The 13,114-nt window shown below is 43.7% G+C and overlaps 1 pseudogene; it reads right to left on the reverse strand.

Annotated features, from left to right (window-relative positions):
• Positions 1–5,146: 5,146 nt before the first annotated feature.
• LOC148150025 (Nuclear RNase P) lies at positions 5,147–5,425 on the reverse strand (annotated as a pseudogene).
• Between the last annotated feature and the right edge of the window lie 7,689 nt (positions 5,426–13,114).

Raw genomic sequence — 13,114 nt, forward strand, 5'->3', positions numbered from 1 at the left:
AACGGTAACAATGACATCTCAACTCCTGCACTCAGTACTCTGACTGACAAAGGCAAGCCTGCCAAGTGTCTTCTTCACCACCCTGTCTAACTCTGATTCCGCTTTCTAGAAAATATTTACCTGGCCCCCACTAGGTCTCTGTTTCAGAACATTCTCCAGGGCCCAACCATTAACTTTGTAAGCCCTGCCATGCTTTGTCTTATCAAAATGCAACATCTCATATTTATCTAAATTAAATGCCATTTGCCATTCCACAGCCCACTGGCCCTGTTGATCAAGTTGCCATTGTACTCTCAAATAACCTTCTTCATTGTCCACCAAACCACCAATTAATCTACAACTTAATGACCATGTCTTGCTGCATTTTCATCCAAATTATTTATATAAATGATAAACAAAAGTGGACTGAACACTAATCCTTGCGGCGTACTGCTGGTCACAGGCCACCACTCTGAACCATAATCCTCTACCACCATCAAGCCAATCCTGTATCCAGTTGTCCAGTTCTCCCTGCATCCCTTGTGATCAAATCTTACTAACCAGTATACCGTGCAGAACTTGTCAAACATTTCACTAAATTCCGTGTATACTACATCTACCACTCTAGGAGAAAGTGAGAACTGCAAATGCTGGAGAGTCAGAGTCGAAAAGGGTGGCGCTGGAAAAGCACAGCAGGTCAGGCAGCATCAGAGAAGCAGGAGAGTTGACATTTTGGACATAAGCTCTTAATCAGGAATGTGTATCGGGAAGGGGCTGAGAGATAAATCAGGGAATGGGGGTTGGACTGGGGCAAAGGTTGATGGGAAAGCAATAGGTAGATGCAGGTAGGCCACGATTATGATAGGTATATTTCCCTCTCCACCCCTATCCATTTCCTCCGTGACTCCCTTATGAGGTCCACATTCCCCATCAACCCACTCTCTACATCTGGTACCTTCCCCCGAGGTGCAAAACCTGTGGCCACACTTCCCCCCTTACCTCCCCCCATGGCCCCAAAGGATCATATCATATCCAGTAGAGATTTTCCTGCACATCTTCCCACCTCATTTACTGCATCTATTGCTCTTGATGTCGTCTCCTCTACAATGAGGATACTGAATGCCAACTCACAGAGTGTTTCAAGGAACATTTCTGGGATATATTCACCAAACAACCCTACCACCCTCTGGCTGAACACTTCAACTGCTCCTCCCACTCCTCTAAGGACATGCAAATCCTGGGTCTCCTCCACTGCCAAATCAAAGCCACCTGCCAACTGGAGGAAGAATGACTCTTCGTCCGCCTTGGGACCCTCCAACCACACGGCATCAACTTCATTAATTTCCAAATCTCCCGTCCCCCCCAACTCATCCCAGATCCAACCCTCCAACTCGACATTGCCCTCTTGAACTGTCCTACCTGTCCAATGTCCTTCCAGCCAATCCGCTTTACCCTCCCCACTGACCTATCACAATCATCTTCCACCTGCACCCACCTATTCTCTGTCTTCATTTATTTTCTTGGTCGCCTCTCCAAAAAACACAATTAGGTTTGTGAGACATGCTTTCCCATACACAAAACCATACCGACTATCCCTGATCAGACCTAGCCTTTCCAAATGCATGTAGATCCTGTCTGTTAGAATCCCATCCAACAACCTACCCACCATTGGCATCAGGCTCTATCGGTCTGTAGTTGCCTGGCTTTTCCTTGCAGCCTTAGTAAAATAATGGCATAACATTAGCCACCCTCTTGTTTTCTGGCATCTCAGACCTGCGGGTATTGATAATACAAATATTTCTGCTAGGGGCCCAATAATTTCTTCCCTAGCTTTTCACAATGTCCTGGGATACACTTTATTAGGGCTTGGAAGTTTACCTAGCGTTATGCATTTTAAGACCGCCAGCACCATCACTCCTGAAATGTGGACTCTTTTTACAACATCACTATTTATTTCCCCAAGTTCCCTAGCTTCCATGTTTTTCTCCACAGTAAATATTTTGTATGTCACCCATTTCCTGTTGTTTCACACAAAAATGGCTTCATTCATCTTTAAGTGGCCGTAATCCCTCCCTTGTTACTCTTTTGGCTTAAATATACTTGTTGAAGCTTTTTGATTCTACTTAATGTTATCTGCCACAGCTATCTCATATCCCTTCTTCCCCCTCCTGATTTCCCTCTTAAGTGAACTCCTGTGCCCCCTGTACTCCTCAAGGTTACTGCTCAGTTACGGACTCCTTCGTCATTTCCGCCACCTCCAAACAGACCCCACCACCAGGGATATATTTCCCTCCCCACCCCTATCAGCGTTCCGGAAAGACCACTCCCTCCGCGACTCCCTCATCAGGTCCACACCCCCCACCTACCCAACCTCCACTCCCGGCATCTTCCCCTGCAACCGCAAGAAATGCAAAACTTGTGCCCACACCTTGGGCGGCACGGTGGCACAGTGGTTAGCACTGCTGCCTCACAGCGCCAGAGACCCGGATTCAATTCCCGCCTCAGGCGACTGACTGTGTGGAGTTTGCACGTTCTCCCCGTGTCTGCGTGGGTTTCCTCTGGGTGCTCCGGTTTCCTCCCACAGTCCAAAGATGTGTAGGTCAGGTGAATTGGCCATGCTAAATTGCCCGTAATGTTAGGTAAGGGGTAGATGTAGGGGTATGGGTGGGTTGCGCTTCGGCGGGGCGGTGTGGACTTGTTGGGCCGAAGGGCCTGTTTCCACACTGTAAGTAATCTAATCTAATCTAAAAAAAACCTCCCCCCTCACTTCCCTCCAAGGCCCCAAGGGATCCTTTCATATCTGTCACAAATTCACCTGCACCTCCACACACATCATTTACTGCATCCGCTGCACCCCATGTGGTCTCCTCTATATTGGGGAGACAGGTTGCCTACTTGTGGAACGTTTCAGAGAACACCTCTGGGACACCCGCACCAACCAACCCAACCACCCCGTGGCTGAACACTTTAACTCCCCCTCCGACTCAGCCAAGGACATGCAGGTCCTTGGCCTCCTCCATCGCCAGATCATGGCAACACGACGCCTAGAGGAAGAGCGACTCATCTTCCGCCTAGGAACCCTCCAACCACAAGGGATGAATGCAGATTTCTCCAGCTTCCTCATTTCCTCTCCCCCCACCTTATCTTAATTCCAACCCTTGGACTCAGCACTGCCTTCTTGACCTGCAATCTTCTTCCCGACCTCTCCGTCCCCACCCCTCTCCGGCCTATCACCCTCACCTTAATCTCCTTCAACTATCGCATTCCCAACGCCCCTCCCCCAAGTCCCTCCTTCCTACTTTTTATCTTAGCCTGCTCGGCATACCTTCCTTATTCCTGAAGAAGGGCTTATGCCTGAAACGTCGATTCTCCTGCTCCTTGGATGCTGCCTGACCTGCTGCGCTTTTCCAGCAACACATTTTTCAGCTACATTTTACAGATCCCAAGCAAAGGCAGCCTTGTAAATTTGTATTGTTTGCACTTCTACTTGTGCTGTTACATTCATTTCCAATCATTGGGAATACGACATGCAGGGAACACAAAGTCTGTGTTTTAGCAATGTGCCCTTTGAGATACACAGGAACCACCCACTCATCAATTTTAAAAGTACTGGGCATTGTAAGAAGCCATCAATGGATAGCAAGGAAATGCTAGAGGAAACACTATACCCGCTGGTCACTATTTGCAAACCCTACCCATCCTACTGTCCTTTGTTACTTACTAACCTGATGTTAGCACTTCTGTGAGGCTAGCTAAGCAAACAACTTGTTTTCCACAATAGAGAAGATCCTTGTGGAGGCACAATAAGAACCTTGACAACCTGGTCTCCTTGCTGGACAGCTGGTCAGGTGGTTTCATAGGTCACAATTTTTAATTCATTCTCAGGAAAAAGGTAGCATGACAGAACTATATTAATTACCCAATGATACTTGTGCACAATGTGAAAGATGGTATAAAGAGTATACCTTGCTAGGTTACTTTGACAATTAGGAATCAACCATGTAGGGAATGGAGTCACTCAAACTTAGGTCAGACTAAATGGTACAACAAATTTCCTACTTGGAGAACATTGGTGAAGCATTTGGACTTTTCTTAACCACAATCTAGCAGCTTTACAGGTTTTTCTTCTTTCACAGCTTATGGATTACAATTCATCAGAAGTTGTTTTTATTTGTACCATAACACGAGGGAGAGCACTTGCAGCTTGTGAACAATTTCCCATCGCACGTGGTATCAAGAACAGTTGCAGAAGTGCTGATCACCATGGTATGTGTCATGTGTTCATGTGTAATCATTCCTGTCATACATCTGGTCAGTGGTACCAATTACAGTGTAAATTAAATTCATCACTTGTGTTGTGATTTGACTTTGCTTGTCATAGGATGCTAGCTCAATACTGCTGGTGCACCACCTGTCTATACAAGGAATTAAGGGCTACGGGGAGAATGCAGGTAAGTGGAGTTGAAATGCCCATCAGCCATGATTGAATGGCAGAGTGGATTCAATGGGCCGAATGGCCTTATTTCCGTTCCTATGTCTTATGGTCTTATGGTCTTATCACCATGAGACAAAAACAGAAATAGCTGGAGAAACTCAGCAGGTCTAATCATCATGGGGACTGGTCAACATTCTCACTTGAGCAACCATGGTATTGTACATAAGGACACAAGAGATAATTAAACAAGTCCTAAGAATCTTTGGGGCAGCACAGTGGCTCAGTGGTTAGCACTACTACCTCACAGCCCCAGGGACCTAGCTTCGATTCCAGCCCCGGGCAACAGTCTGTGTGAAATTTGCACGTTCTCTGTCTCCACATGGGTTTCGTCTGGGTGCTCCAGTTTCTTCCCACAATTCAAAGATATGCAGGTTAGGTAAGTTGACCATGCTAAATTGCCCATAGTGTTCAGGGATGTTTAGGTTAGGTGCAATAGTCAGGGATAAATGAAGAGTAATAGGGTAGGGGAATGTGTTTAGGTGGGTTACTCTTCGGAGGGTCGGTGTGGACTTGTTGGGCAAAATGACCTGTTTCCATACTGTAGGAATTCTATGAGAAAGTTTCTTTCAAGTTATGCAAACCCCACACAGCCCAAGGCTGGAATTGAACTCATATCCCTGGCGCTATGAGCCAACAGTGCTAACATTGAGCCACCAAATCCTTAAAAATTGCATGGGGTGAGATTAATGTGAATTGGGTTGTGAGTCTTGCTTAACTCAACTCATATGTCCAGCCAGGAGCCCTTCCCACTTTGAGCAGAAGCTGCTTCCACATCCAAGTTGGTCTTGGAACTGCTTCTCCTGCTTTCTGCTTCTATCCAGACCAAATGCCTGGTGATTTCCTTACTTAAATCAGATGACATCCTGCAAGGGTAGTGATTGGCTCTTGTCTCAGATCTTCCCTGAGGACATGATGAGTGATGTTACACTCAGCATGTGAGCTTTACCCCATTCTGTGTGGAGTTTCTACATTCTCCCTGTGTCTGCATATGTTTCCTCCCACAGTCCAAAGATGTGTGGGTTAGGTGGATTGGCAATGCTAAATTGCCCAGTGTCCAGGGATGTGCAGGTTAGGTGAATTAGCCATTAGGAAAGCAGGGTTACAGGAATGGGATGTGCGTGGGAGGGATGCTCTTGGAGGTCAAGGTGGACTCAACGGACTGAATGGCCTGCTTCCAAGCTATCAGGATTTTATGAATCTCTTATACTTACTCTTAACTGGTGAAGGTTTTGGAGGTGGAAGTTTATCTCGAAGAGGACGACCTTTAGGTACAAAATATTTTGCCATCTGCTCATCTGTGTAATCCTTACAAACTGTTGCTGTGAAATGAAACAAAGATTAACAATTGATCAGATAATACAAGCCACTAAACAATTCCAGCAAGAGCTAGGTTTTAGCGTTCTTAATAGTAGGCTAATTTACTCCGCACATTTAGTAGCCAAACAAAATTTTAAGTCAAGATACTCAATTATTAACCATTTTGCCCTTTGACACTTTATGGCTATTATTTCAAAGCTACTGACTATCATCATGTGGAGAGTTATGTGCACACTTAGCATGAATTTCTCCTCTTAATATTTGCATCATTTTCAATCAATCTGTCAGTTTGCACGTAAATAGACTCAGTAACTCAAATCAAATGTGGACAAATTTAATGATAAGGACTAACTGGGACAAACAGTGAAACTACAGAATGGAGTTCAACGATAGAGATTTGGACAAAATATTAGCAGGTGATATTTAACATAGGCAAGTGCAAATTAATGTACACAAGATCAAAAAATAAGTCATATTACAAACTGAATGGTGTTAGGATAAGGCAAACCTTGGCTAACAAAGGAAGTCAGGGACAGCAAAAGAGCAAAAGAAAAAGCCTACAGTGTGATTAGGACTAGTGGGAAACCAAAGCATTGGGGAGCCTTTAAAAACCAGCAGAGGGTAACTCGAGACATAGAGTCATGCAGCACAGAAACAGACCATAGGGTAAAGAAGATGAAATATGAGAGTAAGCTAGCTAGTAATATAAAAAAAATTGCAATAGTTTTTTTTAGATATCTAAAAGGTATGAGAGAGGCAAAAATGGACATTGGGCTGCTGAAAAATTAGTCTGGGGAAGTAATAATGGAGAATAAAGAAATGGTGGAGGAACTGAATAGCTCTTTTCATCAGCCTTCACGTTGGAAGACACCAGCAACTTGAGGGTTGTAACAAGATCAGCCAGGTGGACCTCATAGAACATTGTTAAAAATCACTCAACACCAGGTTATAGTCCAACAGGTTTAATTGGAAGCACACTAGCTTTCGGAGCATCGTTCTTTCATCAGGTGATAGTGGAGAACTCAATCCTAACACACAGAATTCATAGCAAAAATTTACAGTGTGTTGTAACTGAAATTATACATTGAAAAATTGATTGTCTGTTAAGCCTTTCATCTGTTAGAATACCATGATAGTTTCACTTCTTTCATGTGTAAATCACAAAACCTTTGTTTAAGAAGTTGCATTCTTAAATAAAGGGTGACTTGGCAAAAGGATACAAGCCTCTGAGGAGTTATTTCAAGTAGCATGCAAGAACTTCAAGAAAGTCAGGAGGCAAAAGTGAGTGTAGTGGCCATCATGAAGGAGAAGGTGCTGGAGTAAGTGTGGACTACACCCAAGAGTTCTGAAGGAGATAGCTGAGGCAATTTTAGAGGCTTTTGGTAGTGATCTAGGACTGAAAAATGGCTAATGTGACACCCTTATTTAAGAAGGGAGGGAGGCAGAAGACTGAAAATTTTAGACTGGTTTGCCTAACCTCCGTCATTGATAAGATTTTAGAATCCACTATTAAGGATAAGGTTGTGGAGTACTTGGAAATACGTAGTAAAAAAGGGCTCAGCCAACTTAGCTTCATCAAGAATTCTTTGAGATAGTGAGTAAATTAGACAAGGGAGAACCAGTGGATGTGATTTATTTGGATTTCTAGAAGGTTTTGGATAAGGTGCTGCTCAGTAGGCTGCTAAATAAGCCCATGGTATTAGGCAGAAGGTATTGGCATGGTTAGTGGATTGGCTGACTCAGAGAAGGCAGACAGCAGGAATGAAGGTGTCTTTTTCAGGATAGCAGCAGGACACTAGTGGACTTCCACAGGGGTCAGTGTTGGGATCACAACTATTTATGATATATATTAATGATCTGGATGAAAGAACTGAAGGCATTGTTGCTACATTGGCAGATGACAAAAAGATTGGCGAAGGTTAGATAATGTTGAGGAGGCAGGGAGGATGCCACTCCCACAACCACTTCCACCCCTCACAATTCCTCATGCATCACACGTGATATCACTTCCGCCCCTCACGTCATCGCTGATGCCACATGCTCAGTGACTTCCGCCACCCCTACTGCCGTGGTCACCACCACTTCCGCCCCCACCAGCGCCACTCACCTGCATTCTGCTGACATGCCCCCCAAGGATGCAGAAGGACTGTCAGGCTATGAGAGTGTGCAAAGAAATGGCAGATGGAATACAGTGTGGAAGAATGTGAGGTCATGCAGTTTGGTAGGAACAATAAAAGCATAGCCTGTTTTCTAAATGGGGAAAGACTTGGAAATCTGAAGCACAAAAGGGACTGGGAGTCCTAAATCAGTATTCTCTTAAGGTTAACATTCAGGTGGCAGTTAGGAAAGCAAAAGCAATGTTAGCATTCATTACAAAAAGGCTGAAACATAAGAGCAGAAACGTACTGCTGAGGCTCTGGTCAGACTGCATTTGGAATATTGTGAGCAGATTTGGGCCCTGTATAGCTGCAACATAACTTCCCAACTTCTATACTCAATCCCCTGACTGATGAAGGCCAGTGTGCCAAAAGCCTTCTTCACTGCCCTTGTCTACCTGTGATTCCACTTTCAGAGAACTGTGAACCTGAACTCCAAATCCCTCTGTTCCACTACACTCCTTAAGGCCCTACCATTCACCATGAAACTCCTATCTTGATTTGACTTTCCAAAATATCTCACACTTGGAGCCATAGAGTCATAGAGATGTACAGCATGGAAACAGACCCTTCAGTCCAATCCATCCATGCCGACCAGATATCACAACCCAATCTAGTCCTACCTGCCAGCACCCAGCCCATATCTCTCCAAACCCTTCCTATTCATATACCTATCCAAATGCCTCTTAAATGTTGCAATTGTACCAGCCTCCATCACTTGCCCTGGCAGCTCATTCCATATGCGTACCACCATCTGTGTGAAACAGTTGCCCCTTAGGTCTCTTTTATATCTTTCCCCTCTCACCCTAAACCTATGCCCTCTACTTCTGGACTCCCCAACCACAGGTAAAAGACTTTGCCTATTTACCCTATCCATGCCCTTCATAATTTTGTAAACTTCTATATGATCACCCCTCACCCTCCGACACTCCAGGGAAAACAGCCCCAGCCTGTTCAGCCTCTCCCTATAGCTCAAATCCTCCAACCCTGGCAACACCCTTGTAAAAAGTTTCTGAACCCTTTCAAGCTTCACAACATTCTCCCTCTGATCTAAGACAGGATGTTCTAGCCTTGAAGGGATCCAAAGGAGGTTTATGAGAATGATCCCGGGAATGAAGGGCTTGTCATATGAGGAGCAGTTGTGGACTCTGGATCTGTACTTAGAGTTTTGAAGGTTGGGGAGGATCTGAATGAAACTTACACAGAACCAAGGTTGTACATGGTAGGCTGCTCTGGAAGGTTAGTTCGCATGGAATCTAGGGCAAGCTGGCAAATTGGATACAGAATTGAATTGAAGCTAGGAAGCAGAGGGTAATAGTGAAGGATGCTTGTCGGAATGGAGGCCTGTGTCTAATAGAGTGCCTCAAAGGTCGGCGCTGGGTCCATTACTCTTTGTTATCTATATCAATGAATTGGATGAGAATGTACCAGGCATGATTCATAAGTTTGCTGATGACACTAAGATAGGTGGGATCGTGGACAATGAGGACCTTGAAAATGGCAGACCAGAAAATAGCAGACCAAGAAACAGCAAGTGGAGTTTAATATAGATAACTATGAGGTAATCTTGCATTTTGGAAAGTCAAATCAAGGTAGGAGTTTCATGGTGAATGTAGGTCCTTAAGGAGTGTAGTGGAACAGAGGGACCTTGGAGTTCAGGTTCACAGTTCTCTGAAAGCGGAATCACAGGTAGACAGGGCAGTGAAGATGGCTTTTGGCACACTGGCCTTCATCAGTCAGGGTGTTGAGTGCAAAAGTTGGGAAGTTATGTTGCAGTTATACAGGGCGTTGGTGAGGCCCCACTTGGAGTATTGTGTTCAGTTTTGGTTAACTTGATATAGGAAGGATATCATTAAACTGGAAAGAGTACAGAAGAAATTTACAAGAATGGTGCCAGGACTGAAGAGACTGAGTTACAGGGAGAGGTTGGACAAGCTAGTACTTTTTCCTTTAGCGTGTAGGAGACTGAGGGGAGATCTTACCGAAGTGTATAAGATCATGAGAGGCATAGATAGGGTGAGTGCACTCAGTCTTTTTCCCAAGGATTAGAGGGCATCAGTTAATTGCTAGAGGGGAAAGAATAAAAGGAACCTGAGGGGCAACGTTTTTTACATAGAGGGTGGTACACATATGAAATGAGCTGCCAGCAGAAGTAGTTGAGGCTGATGCATGAACAATATTTAAAAGGCATTTGGACAAATACATGGATAGGAAAGGATTAGAAGGATATGGGCCAAAAGTGTAGGGAAATGGGGTTAGCATGGACGGACATTTTGTTCGGCATGGATCAGTTTGGGCCAAAGGACCTGTCTCCGTGCTCTAGGACTCTATGACTCTAATACTGAGAGGCTAGATAGAGTGCATATGGACAAGATGTTTCTGTTATTAAAAGAGACAGCCTCAGAATGAAGGGATAATCCTTTAAAACTGAGATGGGAAGAATTTCTCCAATCAGCGGGTGGTGAATCCGTGGAATTCATTGTCATAGAAGTCTGTGGAAGTTGAGTCATTAAGTGTATTTAAGACAGAGGTAGATACGTTCTTTATTAGTAAGAGGGTCAAGGGTTATGGGGAGAATGCAGGAGAATGAGGTTGAGAAACATATTAGCCATGATTGAATGGCAGAGCAGACTTGATGGGCTGAATGATTTAATTTTACTCCTATATGTTGTGGTCTCACAGTAGAAATGCTGCCTCCATCAATACAAGTGCTCAGCAGAGTTGAATAGCTTTATCCAAGTGGGACAGTCCAAAGATGTGCAGCTCAGGTGAATTGGCCATGCTAAATTGCCCGTAGTGTTAGGTAAGGGGTAAATGTAGGGGTATGGGTGGGTTGCGCTTCGGCGGGTCGGTGCGGACTTGTTGGGCCGAAGGGCCTGTTTCCACACTGTAATGTAATGTAATGTAATCTTGCAAACCCACTCAGACTGCACTCCGATACAACACTCTTTTTCTGATCAGCATTGTTTTCAGTCATCCGCTGCCTCACAGCGCCAGAGACCAGGGTTCAATTCCTGCCTCAGGCGACTGACTGTGTGGAGTTTGCACATTCTCCCAGTGTCTGCGTCGGTTTCCTCTGGGTGCTCCGGTTTCCTCCCACAGTCCGAAAATGTGCAGGTTAGGTGAACTGGCCATGCTAAATTGCCCGTAGTGTTAGGTGAAGGGGTAAATGTAGGGGAATGGGTTTGGGTGGGTTGGTCTTCAGAGGGTTGGTGTGGATTTGTTGGGCTGAAGGGCCTGTTTCCACACTGTAAGTAATCTAATCTAAAAAAAAGTAATCTAATCTAATCTAAAAAAATGTACACTGCTCCAGTAAGGATATAGTTGTTGATCCATTTAACTATGGGCAATATATATGGTACAATGCCAACATAAGCAATACAGAAAGCAGACTATTTACTCTGTACTTATAACCTGCAGAGTGCATTGCAGCTATTCACCAAAGTAATTTTGCCAGCAAACTCCTCCCCTGGGATCAATACGACTACTCAAAAGGACTGTCAAGTTTTCCTACACGCAAACCTGTGCGATGATGCTGCTCCTTTAACAAGGTTATGTTGCCCTTGGTTCTTTTCAGGGAGGTCGTAAAAGACAATCTGGGTTTCAATGGATTTTAGGGCCATTTTGATTATATCTAACAGATACTGCCTCAGGCAAAAGACTTCCAAGTTTATTTTTAAAAAATAGCTTTTCTCTGGTTTGGTCTGGCTATTCATGAAAGCAGTCAGGCAGCTGTAAAAGCTGCCGGACCCAAAGAAGCAGATCCAGGCTGATCGTCCTCTCTCTGTGACTTCTTTCCTGTAAGGGCCTGTGTTTGATCTTACCTTTTGTGCCAAGGGGTATTTTTGGGGATTTTTGCAGGTATTTGGAACAGCATTATTAAGATGGGTTGATCAGTTGGGTTTTAGGTTAGGTTAAGTTATTCTGTAGTCTGTTCTCTTTTATTTGTGTTTCATTTTGTAATCTTGTAAATAAATTCTGTTTTGTTTAAAACTAAGTGATTTGACCAGCTGCATCCCTCCTAGAACAGTCACATCACACACACTTAAAACAACTAGCACAGTTAAGTCCTGGGCTACTTTCTTGAAATGTTTTGAGGCAGTCTAGCCTGGTCCATAACACCTGTAAATACAATGTTTGCTATTCTTTTGTTGCAATTGGGTCAACATACCAGAATTCCCTTCCAAACACAACTGTGCACTGTCACCAAAAGGACTGTGATAGTTCAGCAGGAAGGCTCACAATTACTTTCTCAGGGCAACCATTAATTATCTATTAAGTGGGGCTTTGCTAATGTTGCCTGCATCACAAGAAGAAAATGAAATATATTTGCTGACAAATACTCATTTTGTTGAGGTTTCTTGCTTTGTACTCATCAAGACTATTCACAAGAAATATTAATGTAAAGAGAGACAGGATTCATACTGAATGAGAGGAGAGTGCTGATGTGTTAGAAATACAGTTTGATTGGTAGATTGACTTCCATGGAGAATTCACTGGTTAGATGATGAGTGACAGTTAACTACCAAGCTTTGTTTACATTTTAACTGGGCAGGTTGACTCTGATCAATAAAGGTACTTTTATTTCTCTTTACATTGATACGTCGTGTTAATTGTACTGAGTGGCAGATGAAAAGCTTTGACAAAATGTGACTTTTTACAGCAATGCTCAAGTTCTTTGCTACTAAATGACCAAATGCAAGCAAAGTTATTAAATCTTAGTCAGGGATAAGACTGCCAATTCAAGACGGATGTATATCTGGTGGTTTCATTGCATGATCTTACAATTTTCACACAGTTAAACAGTAATTTAAAACAAATACTTTTCCAATATTTGAGCATTGAATTAAAAAAAAAGAAAATTCACACTAGCATTTAATATGTGCCATCATTTTTCTCTCCCATGTTGCTTGCAGTCGTGTCCTGGACAATATTCTTTTGATATCCGAGAGGAGATGAGAACAAATGGAATGTGTCCTGGCCCAACTATGACCAATGTTAATCTTGACCCATACACAATATTATTGTGGAGTTTAAAGTTATCGGCTTAAAACTTTTATTGTGCTAATTGATGTCTTACGTTTCATCCTTCGTCTTGGCTTGGGTTCAGCTGCTAAATAAGAAAGAGAGTCTGTTACCAATTCCACCAAATCTCAATCGCAAATTT

This window comes from Chiloscyllium plagiosum, unplaced genomic scaffold (assembly GCF_037043375.1).
Source record: "Chiloscyllium plagiosum isolate Xiang-an unplaced genomic scaffold, Cpla_swu_hap1 HiC_scaffold_5, whole genome shotgun sequence".
NCBI lineage: Eukaryota > Metazoa > Chordata > Chondrichthyes > Orectolobiformes > Hemiscylliidae > Chiloscyllium > Chiloscyllium plagiosum.